This window comes from Trachypithecus francoisi, unplaced genomic scaffold, assembly GCF_009764315.1.
Source record: "Trachypithecus francoisi isolate TF-2019V2 unplaced genomic scaffold, Tfra_2.0 Lachesis_group20, whole genome shotgun sequence".
In the NCBI taxonomy this organism is placed as follows: domain Eukaryota; kingdom Metazoa; phylum Chordata; class Mammalia; order Primates; family Cercopithecidae; genus Trachypithecus; species Trachypithecus francoisi.
In genome coordinates this window covers 12,243,838-12,265,130 of record NW_022681466.1, presented here as the reverse complement: position 1 = coordinate 12,265,130, position 21,293 = coordinate 12,243,838, and the positions used below count along the sequence as shown (strand labels likewise).

At 48.9% G+C, this 21,293-nt stretch overlaps 1 protein-coding gene and 1 long non-coding RNA gene across 6 annotated transcripts in view; one reads left to right on the top strand and one right to left on the bottom strand.

Moving 5' to 3' along the window:
* The window catches only part of RPTOR (regulatory associated protein of MTOR complex 1), a 418,953-nt gene that overhangs the window by 150,372 nt on the left and 247,288 nt on the right, over positions 1 to 21,293 (bottom strand). The window lies entirely within an intron of this gene.
* LOC117066806 lies at positions 8,545 to 13,005 on the top strand. The gene is made up of 4 exons (XR_004430510.1): positions 8,545 to 9,221; positions 9,807 to 10,019; positions 10,177 to 10,402; positions 10,944 to 13,005. It is a non-coding gene; the product is annotated as an uncharacterized LOC117066806 (long non-coding RNA).

The following is a 21,293-nucleotide window of genomic DNA, read 5'->3' as shown; positions in this document are numbered from 1 at the left end:
GGGTGAGTCCCTACTGAATGATTGTCAGGCTGTACACAAACAAAACGTCAAATGAAAAACTACGGCTTCCAAGAAATAGGACAAACTCACTCAAAATACTCACACGATGATAAAAAAGAAAACAAGATAATACAAATCATCCCCAATTCCATCATCTAAGAAGCTCATGAAACACTCTGGTGGCCATTCCCCTAGATTATCTCTTTGTGCACAAAATCAAAAACATACCCAAGAATACACTTAGACAAAAGTCTGGAAGGGTATACACAAAGTGTTAATAATGATTATCCTGGCATGCTAGAGAAAATGCATTTTCATTCTTTTTGCTTATGTGTACTTAAAAATCTACGCTGAAAACATACAATTTACATATTAAAGAAAAAGAAAACCTTTCCCCTCTTTTTTTAAATAAGAAGGAGGCTATAGCAAGTTTCCTGAAAAGGGAAGATATTTCAAAACTGTCTTACAAAAAAAAAATTTTTTTGAGATGAGGTCTCACTCTGTCACCCAGGTTGGAGTGCAGAGGCTCGATCTCAGCTCACCGCAACTTCTACCTCCCAGCCTCAAGTGATCCTCCCACCTCAGCCTCCCAAGTAGCTGGGACAACAGGCACACACCACCACACCTAGCTAATTTTTTGTATTTTTGGTAGAGATGGGGTTTTACCATGTTGCCCAGACTGGTCTCAAACTCCTGAGCTCAGGTGATCTACCCACCTCGGCCTCCCAAACTGCTGGGATTACAGGCATGAGCCACTGTACCCGGTCAAAACTGTGTTATTTCAAAAATTTATATCATCTCAGATTAAATTCAATTAAAGAAGGAGGTGGGGCGCGGTGGCTCAAGCCTGTAATCCCAGCACTTTGGGACGCCGAGATGGGTGGATCACGAGGTCAGGAGATCGAGACCATCCTGGCTAACACGGTGAAACCCCGTCTCTACTAAAAAATACAAAAAAAACTAGCCGGGCGTGGTGGCGGGTGCCTGTGGTCCCAGCTGCTCAGGAGGCTGAGGCAGGAGAATGGTGTAAACCTGGGAGGCGGAGCTTGCAGTGAGCCGAGATCCGGCCACTGCACTCCAGCCTGGGCGACACAGCGAGACTCCGTCTCAAAAAAAAAAAAGAAGGACACACATTTAAATTTAAATGACTACTATGAAAATGACAGTGTAGAGAAGTTTGGGCTGATTCACTTACTTACTGCAAATAATTCATTACTTACAAAGGTTCCATGACAAGGTCAGGGAGGTGAACTGAGCAATTTCTTTATGGAAATAATTCTTTCGACAATCCAGGTCAGTGCATAATGGTTAGATTGCTAGTAAGAGGAAAGCTATACATATGTATCTCAGACTAGGGGTTCTCCACGGTGGGGGCTGGAATAACGGGGGGCCGCGGACCACAGAGTTCCTGAAAGCAATCGGAGCACATGCACAAACGTGACGACGGGTTCATCCAGCTTCTCAATGAACGCTGCATTGAAACCATATGTATAAAGTACGCACATTATACATATGGTAGAGGGAGGTTGAGGCTTGTTGGAGAGGGCGTGGCTGTGTCCCGTGGGTAGAGGGAGGTTGAGGCTTGTTGGAGAGGGCGTGGCTGTGTCCCGTGGGTAGAGGGAGGTTGAGGCTTGTTGGAGAGGGCGTGGCTGTGTCCCGTGGGTAGAGGGAGGTTGAGGCTTGTTGGAGAGGGCGTGGCTGTGTCACATGGGTAGAGGGAGGTTGAGGCTTGTTGGAGAGGGCCTGGCTGTGTCCCGTGGGTAGAGGGAGTTTGAGACCTTGTTGGAGAGGGCGTGGCTGTGTCCCACAGGTAGAGAAGAACACACGTGAGATGATCTTCAATGAAATGCAAGAAAAATCTCGCAATATATCAAAGGGTGATAATATACCATGAGCAAGTGGGGTTTACCACAGGGATGCAAGACTGTTTAACATCTGAACATCACTCATGTGATGAACCATCTTTACAGGGTAAACAGCTGTACCATCCCCTCCACAGACACAGAGGAAGCTGCTGACGAATTCCAACACCAACTCATGCAAAAAACTCTCGGAAAACTAGTTCTAGAAGTGCACTTCCTCAACCTGATAACGGATACCTATGAAACATTCACAGCACATATTATACCTAGTAGATTAAGACAAAATGTTTCCCTGTCATTGATCCTTGACTGAGATTAGGGATTGAACAGCCAGCTGTATTGCTTCCATTTAACATTATACTGGAGACATCAGGCAGTTCAACAAAGCAAGAGAAAGAAATTAAAGACATAAACATTGGAAATAAAGAAGTCAAACTGTATGTATTTTCAGATGATATAATTACATACATAGAGGATCTTAAGAAACCTGTAAAACAGCTCCCAGAGCCAGTAAGTGAATGTAGCAAGGTAAGAGGAAATGAGGTCACTATGCAAAAATCAATCACATTTCTATATGCTGTACTAAGTAATTTTTAAACTGACATTAATTTAACAAAATATTTGCAAGACATGTACAGATAAAGCTATAAGGCACCAAGACAATTAAACCAGTATGTGATGATTGTGGAATATGAAGCCACTACGTTCACGGGTCAGAAGACTTCGTATTACTAGGATGGCAATCCTCCTCAAACTGATCTAGATTTAATGTAATTCCAATCAAAATCTCAGCAGGCTTCTCATTAGAACTGATAAACTGATTTTTAAATTCATATGAAATGCAAGGATCTATAGTAGCCAAAACCATTTTGACAAAACAAAACAAAAACAAAAACAGACTTAAAATAAAGCTACAGTCAGTGATCAAGGTAATGTGGTATTCCTATCCTTATGCCAATAAAGATAGACACACAGATCAATATAATAGAACTATACATTTATAGTCAAATGATTTTTGTCAAAGGCACCAAGGAAATTCAATGACAAAAAGACAGCCTCTTCCACAAATAGTGATGGAACAATTTGGTATCTATATGGAAAACAACTATGCTTGACCCTTATTGCATACTATATTAAAAACACAACTTGAAACGGGATCACAGACTTAAATGTTCATCATAGTTCATTACGTTCATCATAAACATGAATGTTAAAACTAAAAGTTTTAGGAAGTAGAAAATCTTCACAACCCTAGGGTAGGACACAGATCATAAAATAAATGATGAAATCAGACTTCATCAAAATGAAAAACTTCTGTTCTTCAAAAGACTGTTTTATTTATTTATTTGAGATGGAGTCTTGCTCTGTGGCCCAGGTTGGAGTGCAGTGGCATGATCTTAGCTCACTGCTAGATGGAACTTTTTGTATTTTTAGTAGAGACGGGGTTTCACCGTGATAGCCAGGATGGTCTCGATCTCCTGACCTCGTGATCTGCCCGCCTTGACCTCCCAAAGTGCTGGGATTACAGGCATGAGCCACAGCGCCCGGCCTAGACTGTTTCAAAAATAAAAACACAAGCCACAGACTGAACAAAAATGTTCACAATATATAGACAGGACAAAGACTTGTGTCCAAAACACATGAAGGGCTCTTGAAGACAAACATCGCAATTTGAAAATTGGCAAGAAACTTGAACACTCACTTTATTAAAGAATATAGGCCGGGCGCGGTGGCTCAAGCCTGTAATCCCAGTACTTTGGGAGGCCGAGGCGGGCGGATCACAAGGTCAGGAGATCGAGACCATCCTGGCTAACATGGTGAAACCCCGTCTCTACTAAAAAGTACAAAAAACTAGCCGGGCGAGGTGGCGGGCGCCTGTAGTCCCAGCTACTCAGGAGGCTGAGGCAGGAGAATGGCGTGAACCCGGGAGGCGGAGCTTGCAGTGAGCCGAGATCCGGCCACTGCACTCCAGCCTGGGTGACAGAGCAAGACTCCGTCTCAAAAAAAAAAAAAAGGCCGGGCGCGGTGGCTCAAGCCTGTAATCCCAGCACTTTGGGAGGCCGAGACGGGCGGATCACGAGGTCAGGAGATTGAGACCATCCTGGCTAACACGGTGGAAACCCCGTCTCTACTAAAAAATATAAAAAATTAGCTGGGCGAGGTGGCGGGCGCCTGTAGTCCCAGCTACTCGGGAGGCTGAGGCAGGAGAATGGCGTGAACCCGGGAGGCGGAGCTTGCAGTGAGCTGAGATCCGGCCACAGCACTCTAGCCTGGGCGACAGAGCGAGACTCCGTCTCAAAAAAAAAAAAAAAAAAAAAAGAATACAAATTAATGGCCAACAGCAGCACAGGAAAAGCTGCTCTGGCATCATTAAGCAAGTACAAATTAAAATAATAACGATACTGTGTTATACTTCGGTAAGAGGGCTGGGCATGGTGGCTCATGCCTGTAATCCCAGCACTTGGGTGACCGAGGCGGGCGGATTACTTGAGGTCAGGAGTTCAAGATCAGCCTGGGCAATGTGGTGAAACCCCATCTCTACTAAAAATACAAAACATTAGCTGGGCGTGGCAGCACGTGCCTGTAATTCCAGTTACTCAAGAGGCTAAGGCAGGAGATCTGCAGGAACCTGGGAGGCGGAGGTTGCAGTGAGCCGAGATTGTGCCACTGCACTCCAGCCTGGACAACAAAGCGAGACTCTACCTCAAAAAATAAAATAAAATAAAAAGACAGAATGCCAAGTGTCCACATGGATGCACCACGACTGGCACACTGTTACTACTGGCAGGAACTCAGGCCAGTAAACCACTTTGGAGAACAGTTGGGCAATTTCTTATAAAGTTGAATGCACACCTATCATATGACCAAGCCATTCACTCTTAGGTATTTATCCAGGAGAAACGAATATATATGCCCACACAAAGACTTGCACATGAGTATTTATAGCAGCTTTCTTCATAACAGTCAGGACGGAAACAATGTAAACGTGCATCAACAGGTGAAACAAACTGTGACAGACAGGATGACGGGCTGTTACTTACGACAAACAGGAACACGCTACTGATACTCCCAAGGAGGAGAAATCTCAAAGGCAGGATTCTGAGCCAAGGAAGGCAGACAGAAAAGAGCGCATACGTCATCATTGTTGACGGAAAGTTCTGGAAACGTCAAATCTCATGGAGAGGGATTAACTGGGACAGGTACAAGGGGACACACGGGATATACCCTGACTGTGGCGTGGCTCCACGGGCACCGTGGTCTGTCAGACTCATCAATGGTACAGTTTAAGTGGGTGTGTTTTATTGAATGCACCTCAATAATGTTGATTTGAAAATGTGAAAACAAAGGAGAAATGATCGCATTTTCAAACAAATAAAAACGAGAACTTTTTACCAGCAGATCTGTACTAAACTAAAGGGGACTCTGGTTTTGTTTCTTTTAGCAGACGGGGTCTTGTTCTGTCACCCAAGCCAGAGTGCAGTGGTGTGTCACGAGCCACTGCAGCCACAACCACTGGGACTCAAGTGATCTTCCCACCTCAGCCTCCCAAGCAGCTGGGACTACAGGGGCACGTCACCAGGCCCAGTTGATTTTAATTTTTTCTGTAGAGCTGGGGTCTTGCTATGCTGCTCAGGCTGGTCTTGAACTCTTGGTCTCAAGCAATTCTCGTGCCTCAGCCTCCCGAAGTGTTGAGATTACAGGTGCACACCATCATGCCTGACTTTTTTTTTTTTGGTGGAGATAGGGTCTTATCATATTGCCCAGGCTGGTCTTGAACTCCTGGCCTCAAGTGATCCTCCTGCCTGCCTCAGCTTTCCAAAGCATTAGAATTACAGGCATGAGCCACTGTGCCAGGCTTCGATTAGATTTTAGTAGCACGCACGTTGTAGTTTCTAAAGCAGTTAACCAAAACTATGGCCCAAGGACCTTATCCAGCCAGCAGCAAGTTTTTTTAAGCCCTCCAGGCTAAGAACGGTTTTTAGATTTTTAAAGCCTTATAACGATAGGAAGAATATGAGGCAGAGACCTTACATGGCCTGCAAAGTCTAAGGCATATAGTATCTGGCAGTTAACGGAAAAAATAGGATGCTCAAAGTATAGTAAAAGAATATAAAATTAACAAGGCAACAGAAGAGAAGGAAGGTGTAATAAAATTGCTAAATCAACCCAAAAGATGGTAAGGTAGGAGAAAAAAGAAAGGTTAAATAAAGGGGGCTTGGCCGGGCATAGTGGCTCATGCCTGTAACCCCAGCATTTTGGGAGGATGAGGTGGGAGGATTACCTGAGGTCAGGAGTTCAAGACCAGCCTGGCCAACATGGTGAAACCCTGTTTCTAATAAAAATACAAAAATTGCCCAGGTGTGGTGGTGCGTGCCTGTAATCCCAGTTACTTGGGAGACTGAGGCAGGAGAGTCACTTGAACCCAGGAGGCAGAGGTTGCAGTGAGCCGAGATCACACCATTGCACTCCAGCCTGGGCGACAAGAGTGAGACTCCATCTCAAAAAAGAAAAAAGGGGCGGGGGGAGGCTAGAATAAAAAGCAATAGGAAAAGAAAGGATGAAGTAAACAGGAGGCAGACTTAAACCCAAATATGTCAATTACTACACTAAATGTAAACAAACTAAATAATTAAAACCAAACATTTTCCATCTCTATTTAAAGACAAAACTACATAACAGCTAACTATATTGCCGACAAAGAGATATACCTTATATATACATGGATAAAAAAGATGCATTCTGCCAACACTAACCAAGAGACAGTTGTTTAGCTATGATACTAGAAAAACGTGGACTCTAAGGCAAAAGGCATTACCCGAGATAAAGGGTGACATATCTTGATGATAAAAGGTTTGCTTCATTCTCCCAGGAAGGGTAAGTGGGTGTGGCTCCTCTGGCCTTCTTCAGTTTGGACAGTGAATGCATGTGGTCAAAAGGGAAATGAGCTTTCAGAGTAAAATATAAAAACTTGTCCAAATTATTTCTTCAACAAGAAGAGGCTGTTAAGATGTATGTTTAAGCAAAGAAAATTTTTAAAAAAGAAAAAAAATCAAAGAAAAAAGATAAATGTATATGCAATATTCCTAATTAAAAATGGGACACATTATAGGAAACCATAATATGGCACAAGGCTGATGAGGGTCGAGCAGAGACTTGGGGCAAGGTTGTTCTTAGAAAACGAGGAGGTATTCACAACACTGATGCGAACTCAAGTACAGGCCATTAAGGTGGTCAGCGTGTCTAGGTCCCCAATTAACATAAGAGTAGAGATCATTTAAATAATAAGCTTTCAAACTTTTTTGATCATGAGCCCTCGGACTATTTTTGGTGACCAAACACACATACACAACCACATATAAAGATACATATTCGCAATTTCATACTCTCTCCATGCGTCCAAAACACAAAAACACACAAACAAAAAGAGAGAAACGTGTTCCAGCAACAGAACCAAGGAACACTCGTCTTACTAGGAAAACAATGATATTTTCTTTTTTAAAATGCTGGCTGTGACCTACCTAACTGGTGTCATAGCCACTAATCAACCATGACTTGAAATCTGAAGAAACATTGACTTAAATGAAGCAGTTGTCAATTTCTCCAGGAGGATATACTGGCTCAGGGTTATCGAAACGGTTTGGTGTGAACATGGCACCTGAGAGACATTAGAAACTAGAAAGTTCCATAATTCCACCTCTGCATAAGCTGACTGGTCTCTTAAAAACCACCAGAGGCGGCTTGTTTTTTTAATGATTTTTAAAAATCTCTGCTCGGGGCCGGGCGCGGTGGCTCAAGCCTGTAATCCCAGCACTTTGGGAGGCCAAGACGGGCGGATCACGAGGTCAGGAGATCGAGACCATCCTGGCTAATACGGTGAAACCCCGTCTCTACTAAAAAAAAAAAAAAAAAAAAAATCTCTGCTCGTTTCTAAATCAAATGGTTGATATGCACAGTGCTACCATCTCTTTGGATCCTGTCTTTCCGCATTTAATGGCTCCCCTAGTACAGAATTCTGCTCATCTTTACTTGTGAAGTAAATTTAAGTTTGAACTCTGGAGGAAGTTTCCCTGACTTAACAGTAAGCAGAGTTAATATTACAGGAGATAATTCACCTTTTACCTGACTTATGATAGAACGAGAAATTATTGCCCCTTCCTGGAGTCAGTCAACAACAATAATGGACAGGAACGGCCACTCTGGAGGCTGCAAACAAAAACCAAAGAGGGAGATGGGGCCATAGCGAGGCGAGGGGTAATTCCCCATTTTCTTATCCAACATGTTGATGACATAATGAAAAGCAGATTCTTTTTTATTAAACGGGCAGATTCCAAAGCCCTTCAGAAAGACATCTGAGCCCATGTTTATTTATTTATTTTTTTTTTATTTTTTATTTTTTTGAGGCAGAGTCTCGCTCTGTCGCCCGGACTGGAGTGCAGTGGCCGGATCTCAGCTCACTGCAAGCTCCGCCTCCCGGGTTCACGCCATTCTCCTGCCTCAGCCTCCCGAGTAGCTGGGACTACAGGCGCCCACCACCTCGCCCGGCTAGTTTTTGTATTTTTAGTAGAGACGGGGTTTCACCGTGTTAGCCAGGATGGTCTCGATCTCCTGACCTCGTGATCCGCCCGTCTCGGCCTCCCAAAGTGCTGGGATTACAGGCTTGAGCCACCGCGCCCGGCCGCCCATGTTTATTTTTGAAGCACTCCTGTAAATGCGGATTTTCCATGGGCTTCCCAGTGTCAGGGCCGACCTTCAGACAGACCTATCCTGACAGGCAGTTGCAGCAGTCACGTGGGAGAAGCCACCTCCAGGCAGAGCCTCCTGAGAAGCTGCTGAAAGGCCGGCCACATCGGGAAAGGCAGCTCCTAAAATAAGGGGAAGGAGCACAGGCTCCAGTGGAGCCGGGGTAGGGAGCACTTCCCTCTGGAGGCACTGGCCGCCTCCAGGCTGTCTCCAGACGCCCCTCTCACCTGCACGCTGCACCTCACCCGGGAGCTTCTCTGCAAATATCTGGCCTAAAGAGGGTGGGAGGGTGGGAGGAGGGGAGGGTGAGCTTTCAGGATGGCGCGTGGAGCACAGGATGCTGTGGAAGTATCTTTCATGAACACTCCACGGTTTTCTGACAGAGATTGCCACCAACTTCCCTCGACTGTCCTGAGCTCATCTGGATCCTTCTGCCTCTGAAAAGATGCTGAAATCCCAGAGTCACTTCCTAGCCTGGTTGTAAATTCTGTCTCTTCCTGTGAATTTGTTAAAACACTCCAGGAAAGAGTTTCCAAATACAGCCAGCCTTGTGTGTTTATGCCTGATTTCTGGGATAATCCTCTGAGGTTCTCCTGGTGCGCATGCATCACACAGAAGGTCAGCACCCCTCCTACCACCGGGAACCCGGGGCTTGGGTCAAAATGACCGGTCTCTCCTCCCATGCTGTACACGTCCCCTCCAGTCTCTCCTCTCATGCTGTACACGTCCCCTCCAGTCTCTCCTCCCATGCTGTACACGTCCCCTCCAGTCTCTCCTCCCATGCTGTACACGTCCCCTCCAGTCTCTCCTCCCATGCTGTACACGTCCCCTCCAGTCTCTCCTCCCATGCTGTACACGTCCCCTCCAGTCTCTCCTCCCATGCTGTACACGTCCCCTCCAGTCTCTCCTCCCATGCTGTACACGTCCCCTCCAGTCTCTCCTCCCATGCTGTACACGTCCCCTCCAGTCTCTCCTCCCATGCTGTACACGTCCCCTCCAGTCTCTCCTCCCATGCTGTACACGTCCCCTCCAGTCTCTCCTCCATGCTGTACACGTCCCCTCCAGTCTCTCCTCCATGCTGTACACGTCCCCTCCAGTCTCTCCTCCCATGCTGTACACGTCCCCTCCAGTCTCTCCTCCCACGCTGTACACGTCCCCTCCAGTCTCTCCTCTCATGCTGTACACGTCCCCTCTTTTTGTCAGGTCCACATGGAACCTGCTCTTTGAGACCAGGCATCCTGATGCATACAACTCATGCCACTTTCCTCAGAATGCACACCCACAAACACACGGAGGGATGTGAAGGCACGGACGTCCTCCCACGTGCGAACCGGTGCAGAGTTGGGGGTGGCATCACACAGACCCCGGCTGGAGTCCTCCAGGCTCGGCCACTCCTAGCTGTGTGACTTTGGGCAGGTTAGTTAACCTCTCTGCGACTCAGTCACTTCATCCATAAAATGAAGGGAACACCTCCGCGTGGGCCTGGAGCTGTCTTCGGGGCTCACTGCTGTCCTCCCTGGGACAGACGTGGGACAGGACGCCTTTGTCTCTGTAGATCTATGTCTTACTTTAGGGAAACGGGGCCGGCAAGGGGCTCTCTTGCACTTGTTTCTTAATTGTCTTCAGCCCAACAATCCTTCATATTTCGGGGAGGCACATTCTGGTCTCCAAAAACAGCTATAAGACACAGCAGCTATACACGCAGCCACACTAAATCTGTTTGGGTTATCATCCATGGAAATAAGCTGAGAGATCTCTTAGCCTCTTCTAGCAAAAGGAGTGCTCGCCTGCCTTCTTAGGTGAGAACACCATGGCCCTCCTGCTGGCCGTCAGTCGTCCCCGTTCCCTCTGCAAATGAAGTCACTAGTCAGGCTTGTGCCACCACCCGTTCCATGGCCACTGCAGGTCACACCACTGATTCAGGGAGCAAAATGTCCTTTGTAGGGAGCCATCAAGCTCCTAAGTGCCTCAGTTTCCCCCTCTGATGCAGTGGTCTGAGTCAGACTCACACAGGCCCCTGTAGACCCATTCAGGGCTGCCAGGTTAGCGGTGTTAATTCTAAATACTGAAGCTACATACGCCTCTTTCAAGGAAGGCCCTTGCCACACATCCCCCGGGCTCGTGCCTGCTCACAGGCCGTGGGGTTCCCCGTCTGGCACACTGCCCCCTGGTCCTGGCATGGCTGCTCCCATCTGGCCAGGTGGTCTCAGTTCCAGTGTTGCCTCTTCAAGGGCCTCACCGGGCTGCCCAATCAAAGAAGCATCCAGGCACTCTTGCATGTGATGACATGGCATTCCTGGCACACTCACACTCCTCTTACATGTTTCTTCCCCTAATCAGGATGTAAGTTAACGAGTGAGGACTTGGCTCCAGAGCCTAGGACAGGCCCTAGCACACAGCGAGACCACGGCGGACATCTGCTGAATGAACGGTGAATAAATAAATACGCAGAGAAACACGTGCGGGGTCTGAAAGTGCGCTTGAGCCTGGAACCCGAGGCCCGGTGACGAACTGGCCGCTCACGCACGACATACTGGCTTCGAGGTCAGCAGACACACGCACGTCAGAACCAGGAGGTGTTTCTCTGAAGGGCCCCAGGGCGCAGCGACCAGGCTCCGATAGAGGGGACCATGCAGCACGGAGCAGCAAACTCAGAAGCCAGCAGAGGCGGGTGGGGGCGGACACAGGCTCCACCACCGACAGGGGACCCTCGTGTGACTCTCTGACTCTCAGCAAGTTCTTCCATCTCCCTTGCCTCAGTTTCCAGAAGTTTAGATGGAGACGGACTCAGAGGCTGCTCGCCGGGCAGCTGTGATGAGGACTGGAAAAGCTGCCACACACCTGAGGCCTCCAGTTGTGCTGGCGACTCAAGTCTATCACCGACTGCAAGTCTGCAGCCACACACATAGGAACGACGGCGGGGTGCCGAGTCCTGCAGGATAAACAGATCCAAGGAGGCATCCCTGCCAGAGGAGGCACTCTGTGTACCCCACCAGAACCAGGGGCTGCGAGGAACCGAAGGGCCGTGCGGGCAATGGAGCCGGAGCAACAGACTCTCAGGGAAAGCTAAGGAGAAATGGCAGACTGGACAGAGGGAGGTGCACCTGCTGAACTACAACACGTCTGGAAAAGAGGCATCGACGGGGACTGAGCCTCATCCCAGTCATGTGGCTGCAGTGATGTGTGCCCCCATAGGTACTGAGCTGTCTGAGACGACTCCTACACAAGAGCAAATGCCAACACCAGAAAGGACGGCTGAGGGGCACTGGCCAGGCACACACTCAGCCTCACCATGGCCTCTTCCTCACTCTGCGCCTGGGAGCCTGCCTTCAACGAAGGGAAGCTGCCCTCCAATCAACCTGTACCCCTGCATCTCTGCAGAGCAAAGGCTGCCTTTAGAGACATCCAGACACATGTATTTTCTTTTTCTTTTTTTGTTTTTTTGAGATGGAGTCTCACTCTGTCACCAGGTTGGAGTGCAGTGGCCTGATCTCAGCTCACTCACTGCAACCTCTGCTTCCTGGGTTCAAGCGATTCTCCTGCCTCAGCCTCCTGAGCAGCTAGGACTATAGGCGCGTGCCACCATGCCCAGCTAATTTTTGTATTTTTAGTAGAGGTGGGGTTTTACCACGTTGGCCAGGATGGTCTTGATCTCTTGACTTCGTGATCCACCCACCTCAGCCTCCCAAAGTGTTGGGATTACAGGTGTGGGCCACCACGCCCAGCCCACATTTTCTTTAGGATGCTAGGAGGTGCCTAGCCATGAGGAGGTGGAGTGAGTGCCACAGATGTTACAGCTCCGTGCTCTGCTGCGCAGGCCTTTGTTTTGATGACAAAGACCAGGGTTTGGGTACCACTGTGAAGGAAATGGAAGATCTCCGTGCTGTGTGCAGGTTCCCTGGGGTGATCTCTGAACCTCTCACATTCCCCCTTGGCTGCACGTCCGCAATTTCATCTCAGAACTGAGCCTCCTCCACGCCCGCCGACCCGGATGACCTATGGGGGTCTTGCTGGGGTGTGCATCGAACACAAAGGGGACCCGGTGCCCATCTTCCCTCTGCACGTGGGGGCACCTGAATGAGAGGTGCCCGGGCATAAGGACCACAGTGCAGCTCCGTGTGCCCTGGCGTGGGGCGCACGGGAACAGTGAAGAGGCTGTGCTCGGGCAGGCAGGGATGCTCTTCTGCTAGGTGGCGGCGGTGCTACGTTTCCGCCAGTTACTCACATCCCCCTCGCTCAGCGATCTCTCGGGTTTTGTTTCTACCTCTTCATTTCTAAGTCAGCGTCTAGTGCCTCGTTACTCATCTCAGCAGTGACTGGCAGACGTTAATGAATTACTGATTTTCACCTTCACCCGCCAATATTGTGTATTTATGTTGGAAAGAAAGGTACTTTTTGAATCAAGACTGGGATCTTTTGATAGTTTTCCTTTCAAACATAATCCATGTGTATGACTTGCCTCAGTGAAGTGAATTCTAATCATAGCCGCTGTGCCTCTGACGCGAATGCCGCCCCTCGCCCAGCCCTGTGTAGACCTTCTAGAGGCCTGGGCTCCTGTTGAGGAGCCCGTGCTCCGTTCACACAGCTCATGCTGAGGGGAAGGAGATGCAGGCTCCAGGGAGGCTGCCAGCAAATCCCTGTCCCAGCTTGTCCTAATGGTATGGTGATCGGCAGGCCCCGTGCCTGCTGGGTGCCTCAGTTTCCCCATCTTTTAAAAGGTAGGTAACAGCACCTACCCTTGAAGGGCTCCAGGGAGGACTAAGAGGTAATGTTTGTAAAGGCCTCAGCTCGGTGCCTGGCACCATCGGGGCTCAGTAAATGGTTCCTGGGGTCACTATCATTCCCGAGGAAGCATGGATAGCCACGTGCTCTCAGGCAGCGGCTCCCGGGTCTCCTTACGTTTTCCGTACTGCATTCTCAGGCTCAGATTAGACAGAATTCCCCCAGATGGGAACCAGAGATTAGCTAACACAATGCTGAAGGTTTCAGAGCCAGAGTCAAACCCAAGCTTCAGGGCTGCAGCCCTGCGCCTGCTGTCCCCAGTCCACAGGGGCGGCCATGCTACCAGAGCCTCCGAAGCAGCAGCACACGGAAACTCATTTATTCACGACGCTGGATTGTTAGCGGTTTAAAATATGCTGTGTACACAATCAATGTTAATCATGAGTGAGTTCTGGGTACGCTCTGAGCCTTCAGTGATCAGAATACTAAGTAGCAGCCTCGTGGAACAGGTTCACCTCTCTCAGGTTCCCTGGAGCTTTCTGAAAACCCTAATATTTCCAGCACTGTTTAAGCGTTTCATTACTTTGTTTCAGGGCTGAAAAATGTCCCTTAATTTCCAAGCATGGATCTTATTGCCATTCTCCCAAAGGATTCGGAATATAAATACATACTGCAGCAGCAACAGGCTTCTTCATCAAGCTGCGAGGTTAGCGCAGATAATTAGAAACTGGGGGGTCGCCTGAGGAAGGTTCACTATAATTTACTTCCAGACACAGCAGCTCAATTAGAAAGCAAATTCCTCCCCTAGCTTTAAAGACTGCTAAATAATTATGCACAAACTGCCCGATCTTCTCTCTAGTCGTGTGCTGAGATGCTAAACGACATGTTTTGCCCATTTGACAAGAGTGGCGAAAGCTAGGAAGGGGTTAATACTGGATTTCCTGAGGACCCTTGATTTTGAGCGCAGCTGTTTGAAATAAACCGCATTTATTGGCCGGGCGCGGTGGCTCAAGCCTGTAATCCCAGCACTTTGGGAGGCCAAGACGGGCGCATCACGAGGTCAGGATATCGAGACCATCCTGGCTAACATGGTGAAACCCCATCTCTACTAAAAAAAAAAAAATACAAAAAAACTAGCCGGGCGAGGTGGCGGGCGCCTGTAGTCCCAGCTACTTGGGAGGCTTAGGCAGGAGAATGGCGTGAACCCAGGAGGCGGGGCTTGCAGTGAGCTGAGATCCGGCCACTGCACTCCAGCCTGAGCGGCAGAGCGAGACTCCGTCTCAAAAAAAAAAAAAAAAAAACACAAAAAAACCGCATTTATTATGGAAGACATATCGTGCGGCAGTTCTGAGGAACGAAACCACCCCATGTCTCCAGTACTGACAAAGACGAGGATCATGATATGATTCGGGTTGGATTTCTGACCGTCTGGGGGCAGCAGGGATGCTGTGCCATGAACCTGCCATTGAGCTGGTGATGAGGAGGACAGGTCACAAAAGCCGGGCCTTCCAAAGGGCATGAAAGTGGTGCTGTGCCACACTCAGCCCCCAAACCCCAGAAGCGGGGTCCTGAGGCTCTCGGCCAGGGGGCCACCTGTTGTGCGCTCAGTAGCACAGTGTCTCATCACTCAGGATGGCCCCGACACTGACCCCTAGAGAGCTCTGGCCTCGCAGACCTGGCACACCAAGGGCCAGGCATTGTAGGACGAGGGTACATCCTCTCAGATGGCAGCAGGCAAGGATACATGGGCACGGGGCAGGTGCCTGCCGTGCAGGTCTCTGTGTGCCAAACACACCTACCCATCTGACACGTGCGTGCTGATCACCACCTGGCATCTAGAGCTTGCACTTAGGACCATCCTTCACACGCTCCCAACGAGAGCCGCCGGGGAGGGAAGGGGTATGCAGAGCGGCCATCGGGCAGGGAAGGGGTGTGCAGAGCGTGAGGCAGACCTGGTTTTACTTCCTGCAGGTCATGAAGCTTGACGGAAACAAGAAGCCCAAGAGCACAGGCCCGTTAGTCTCCTTGCATCACGTGACTTGTCACGCTAGTCAGGTGGGACCCAGGAACCAACGTCGTCCTCACGCTTAGTGGCAACAGAGGTATTCTTGAGGGCAAGAAATTTCTACATCGTGAGTTAAGACAAAAGAACGAAACTGCAAAACTAGTTCGTCAGAATCCCTAAAAAGCTGGCAAAAGCTAAGAGTAAATCAAGTCCAACCCCAGCTAGTGTATGCACAGGTACTGCAGGCTCCCTGACATCTGCACATCCACACAATCTGTTCCGAATGTGTGTCACTCGAGATGTCACACAGGTGCGTTCTAGGTGCTGTGTTGTCGTGGGTTTGCCACCCCCCCAGTCTACAGTCCTTAGGATTCTGTTTACAGTAATGAACTGCTAAAACATAAATGAAATCAGACCAAGCACGAGAGCCTGTTTCTGCCTGGTCTTAAAACTATAATTAAAAACAAATTATCCCACCATTAACTGGATCCAAGATAAGTTCATGTAAGGAAGGCAGGGACGCCCATGCAGGTTCTCCGGCTCTAGGTTCAAAGGTCATCGCTCTCCTGGGAGGGTTTTGGCGAAAAGGGCAGCACTGCAAACGCTTCCCCAGGGAGGTCACGCCGGCACAGACGTGAAAGTGATGGACGACTGTGTACGTTTTAATGTAGGTGTGACTCAAGGAACCCAGAGCTCCGTCTCAAGGTGGACAGGAGGGCAGTCATGTGCAGGGACATGGGGGTGTCACCCAGACATCCGTGTGGCTCTCACCTGGCACCCACTGACAGCTCTGCCAATATTGTGCAAATGTTTGTATTAAAATCTCTCAACTATTCAAAAATGTATATATTTTGAAATATTCCTTGGCTACTTATAAATTTTGTGGACACACGTGCTGCCTGGAGGGAGGCAGTGCCTCAGCCCTGCTTGGCGCAGTCCTGAGGCCAGGAAGGCCACTCAGGTGAATGTGCATCATAGGGTGCGGCTTCCGAGACCACACCCCTCCTGCTCCCACATGTGATGGGAGGACATGTGATGGGAGGAGTGGCCTCAGAGGAGCACCGTCCTGCTGACTCTGGAGCAGGGGTCAGGCGGTGACCCTCCAAATGTCAGCCCCAGAGTCTGGGAGGAACAATTCCCAAACCCCCTGAGGGACTGGTCCCCCAAGCAGGAGCAGGCAACTAACTTCTGACCACTACATTTTAGGAAAGTGTTGAAAAAAACATACAAAAACTCAAAAGGTTTTGTGCATGTCAGATGCCTCCCTGGGAGGTGGCGTGGCCCTGCTGGCCACATGCTGTGACGCATGGGAGCCCTATCCATGGTGTCCTTCCTTGTGGCATGGGCAAGGAGGCTCCAGAGGACATTCCACAGATAGTGGACACTGCCACATTTCCAGCCCTGTAAGGAGGGAAGCTGGTTACAGCGTCTGCTTCCAGAAGACAACCTCTGGGCTTCCATGTCAGAGAGGTGACTCCCTCGCTCGGGGCACGCTGGTGACAGGCACAGCCTGGAATGTGCTGGGGGCTCATCCTCAAGCACTCTGGACCCAGCGTCACACTCAGGACAGGTGACACACATCGCAAACATGGCTGGCGTGCTCAGCGAAGGGAAAGAAGCGGGAACTCGGTCTTGGCTGCCTGGAACACAGGGGTCACATTCATCAGCAGAGTTTCACGATGATCTGTTTGTCTCTGAACTGTACCGCACCGCTGCTTTCTGAGTGGATCTGTCTCCCCTGACGCGCGGGCTAGCATTGCGGGAGTTAACATATGCTGATGGGACCCCCGTGGAAAAAGAGGGGCCTTGAAGTAGTAGAAGGGCTGGCCAAGAGGGTCTGAGCCATAGAGGTCACTGTAACCAAGATCAACATATTTAGAGAATAAATCTTCAGAAAATGATAAAGTATAAAAATAATGAGGCTTTTTTTTTTATAGGAGTGTCCTCTGAATATAAAAAACACAGCAGCATGAAAGACACTATTAAACATAGATGTGCTGAATTTTCTGCCTCACTTTGTAACTGCAAAATCAAATCTACTTCTTAAAAACTTTTCTTTGGCTGGGCATGGTGGCTCACGCCTATAATCCAAGCACTTTGGGAAACCAAGGCAGGAAGATCACTTGATTAAAAAGATCACTTATTTAAAAAGTAACTCATGTCCTTTGTAGATAATACCATATGCAAAAGACATGGCCAGGCACAGTGGCTCATGCCTGTAATCCCAGCACTTTGGGAGGCCAAGGCAGGTGGATCATCTGAGGTCAGGAGTTCAAGACCAGCCTGGGTAACATAGGGAAACTCTGGCTCTACAATAAAAACCAAACAACCGAAAATAAAAATTAGCCAGGCATGATGGCATGCACCTGCAGTCCCAGTTACTTGGGTGGCTGAGGTGGGAGGATCACTTGAGCTCAGGAGGTTGAGGCTACAGTGAGCTGAGATGGCGCCACTGCATTCAGCCTGGGCAGCAGAGTGAAACCCTGTCTGGAAAACAACAACAACAACAGCAAGAAAAAAACCACACACAACCAAACAAAAAACCTTTCTTATGAGACTCAACATAATTGAGGAACAAAATCTAAAAATTAAAAAAACGTAAAAATAGTGTTTTAAGTGGAGAAGTCACTCTGCGCAAGTTAAAAACTGACATCCACTTGGAAATAGAGCTAGTGGCAGCTGTGGCTGGACAGCTTTTGGAGCAAAGATCTGGATTTCTCCATTGCTGTATAATTCTACAGTTAGGAATTTGTCCTGGCATAAAAAATATAAACATAATTCAGCCACTCGCATTCAATGTAACCTCTGTCACACTAAGAGGGGAGGTACCGTGGGAGTTCACCCTGCAAGTGTGACGTGGGTTCCAAGTGGAAGACACTAAAACAGGTGCTTTTGCTGAACCGCTTTCAGAGAACAGCGGCTCAGACCCAAATCCACACACTTTCAGAAGTTATTCTCAGTAAAGACTGAGGTGCCCACAGTGACTGTGATCTGGTTTGGCTCTGTGTCCCCACCCAAATCTCATCTTGAATTGCAATCCCCACATGTCGAGGTGGGGACCTGGTGAGAGGTGACTGGATTATGGGAGTGGCTGTTCTCGTGATAGTTCTCACGAGATCCACTGGCTTAAAAGTGTGACACTTCCCCTTCCCTGGCGTGCTCTCACTCTCCTGCCACGTAAGATGTGCCTTGCTTCCCCTTCCCCCATGACTGTAAGTTTCCTGAGGCCTCCCTAGCCATGCAGAACTGTGAGTCAATTAAACCTCTGGTATTGATAAATTGCCCAGTGTGATGGTTAATACTGAGGTCTCTAAGCTCTGCAGCTTCGGGAGGCGGGCTGTCTTCCTTGCTCCGCAGCTTGCAGACAACCTACTGTGGGATCTTGTGACTGTCTGAGTTAATATTAATCAATAAACTCCCCTTTACATTTATATCTATCCTATTCGTTCCGTCTCTCTAGAGAACTCTAATACACCCAGTCTCAGGTAGTATCTTTATAGCAGTGTGAGAATGGACGAAAACAGCCTGCTAAGCCAATTCATTTCAGTGATGGGTTTTGAGAGCACGGCCTCTCCGGCGCCTTGCCATCTCTCTCTAACTGCAGTGGGACCAGGGCAATGATGCCTGGGAGTAGTCGGTGCCTCAGCTGATGGCAGACGGAGAGGCGTGGGAGACACTTACAGAACTACAGGAATGTGGAGTGACAGCAACCACCATCCAAGCTGCAGCTCTGGGAAGTGCTGAGAAGGCAGAAGTGTCTGGCGGGAGGTGGACATGGGCTGAGAGCCGAGGCCGTGTCAGGACGTGTGGTGCCCTCGGCACTGCTGCTGCCCAGTGAGACCCGAGTGGTGTCCCTTCTGCAGGACAGAGACAGACCCAGAGCAAGGAGGTGCCCAGTGAGTGTGGCTCAGAAGGGTCAGGAGGGAAGGATGGGGCTGCTCTGACTCCAACGTCCATATTTTTCCCAGCACACTCTCCTCCGCACACCCCGAATCCCTAAGCGGGGTGTGTTTTGAAAACTGTCTACTATTAACAGTTCATTGTCTCTTTAAATTTAAAAATACAATAAACCTTTAGCATTTAGCCACCTTCGTAGCATCACTTGGCACAGGAGAAAGGGAGATGCAAGAAAGGCGAGGACACTGCCCTAACCTCCAGCAGTCACGACTGCACTGGCTGAGAGGGGCCTTTCGTGCTGGGGAGGGAGGGGACGCACTGGCTCTGGGAAGAACACGAGCGGCTGCAAACGCGAACGTCATGATTTAGGGAAAGGGCGTCTGACGAAAATGACTAACATCCACGGTGGATGGGGGAGGGTGTCTGCTTCTTTTTCAATCCTCACTCAATTCTATTTTAATAATAAGAGTGAAGGTATCCTCCCAGAAACAACAGAGCACGCTGCTGTAGAATTCACATCCTCTCCCAAATCCACGTCTCCGTTTCCCTGCACGCCTCGCTCCCCAGGCCCATGCCTTGTTGTTCGCACTGGCAGCCAGCCCTGTGCTGCCTCTGGTCTGCACTCTCCGGCCTACTCGCTCTCGTGAGGTTTTTTTTTCCTCCCCTACATTATGTATTACTTTTACTTCAGTTGTCAAACAGCAAAATGACTTCTGCAGGTGCACATGCTATGGATTGGAACATGTGGGTGGATCTGTGGAACCACACCAGCATAAGGCCCCACCCAGGCCCCTCCCGCTAGACCCACAGCCACACTCTCCACCCCTCTAATCCCTGGCGACAGCTGATCTGTTCTCCAGCCCCATGTTCTGTCTTTCCCAGAAGGTCACGGAAAGGGAATCAAACCGTGTGCTGCCCTTGGAGACGGGCTCCCGACACTTAGTGTGATACTTCTGGGAACCGCCTGAATGGCGCTGTATACAGAAAGCCTGTCCCTTTTCCCTGTTGAGCAGAATTCTACCATACAGATGCACCACAGTCTGTATCCATTTGCCCTGGAAGGGACATTTTGGTTGCTTCTGGCTTGGGGGAACGAACAGAGCTACCACAAACATTCACGCGCAGGTTTTTGTGTGATCCTAAGATTTCATTCTTCCAGGGTACAGATCCAGGAGTGGGAATGCGGGGACATGTTGGCAGGTGTGTGGACATTGATGAGAAACTGACAGTTCTTCCAGAGTGGCCGCACCATTCTGCATTCCCAGCAGCTGCGACGCGAGTTCTCAACGCGGGGTTGGTCAGCCTTTTAAATGTCATCCATTCTAACAGGGACACGGTGCTGTCTCACTGCGTTTTAATGCATATTTGCCATCCCTAAATCCTCTTTGGTGAAGTGTCTCTTCGTGTCTTTTGTCTATTTTCTAATTGCTTTTTCCCCCTTATTTTTGAGTTCTGAGATATCTTTATACATTCTGGATACAAGTGTTCTTTGTCAGATATGTGACTCGCGAATATTTTCTCCAAGTCTATAGCTTGTCTTTTCATATTAGCAGTGTCTTTCAGAGAGTAAACATCTTACATTTGGATGAAGTCCAATTTACCAATTTTTTTTCTTTTGTGAATCACGCTTAGGATGTCATGTTGCTGTGCACATTTTAAGTTTTGGAAAGAAACGGGAGGCAGCTGGTTGTTCCGACACCAAAATCTTGTTCAAGGGAAAACCTCCCTGTGTTGGGCGGACCACACTGGGGCTGTCCTGAGACCTGAGCTCTAGGCCAGCCCTGCCCGAACCAGGCAGAAAAGGCCACCCAGGAGCTGAAGTGAACTAAATACCAGGTTCTCTTTCAGTAAAATAAGGGGGTTTGACTCAATAACTAAAAACAATTTTTTGTCGTAATCTCTACGTGATTTTTAACAGCCCTTTCTGTGCTGGAGACGTGGAGCATGTGGTGCTGTCTGAACTCACGTGGCTCAACACACACTGGCAGGGCCCTGTCCGGAGTAGCCACAGGCACAGGTGACCAGGGTGGACAGAACAGCACACAGCAGCCGTCCAGGATGGAGAC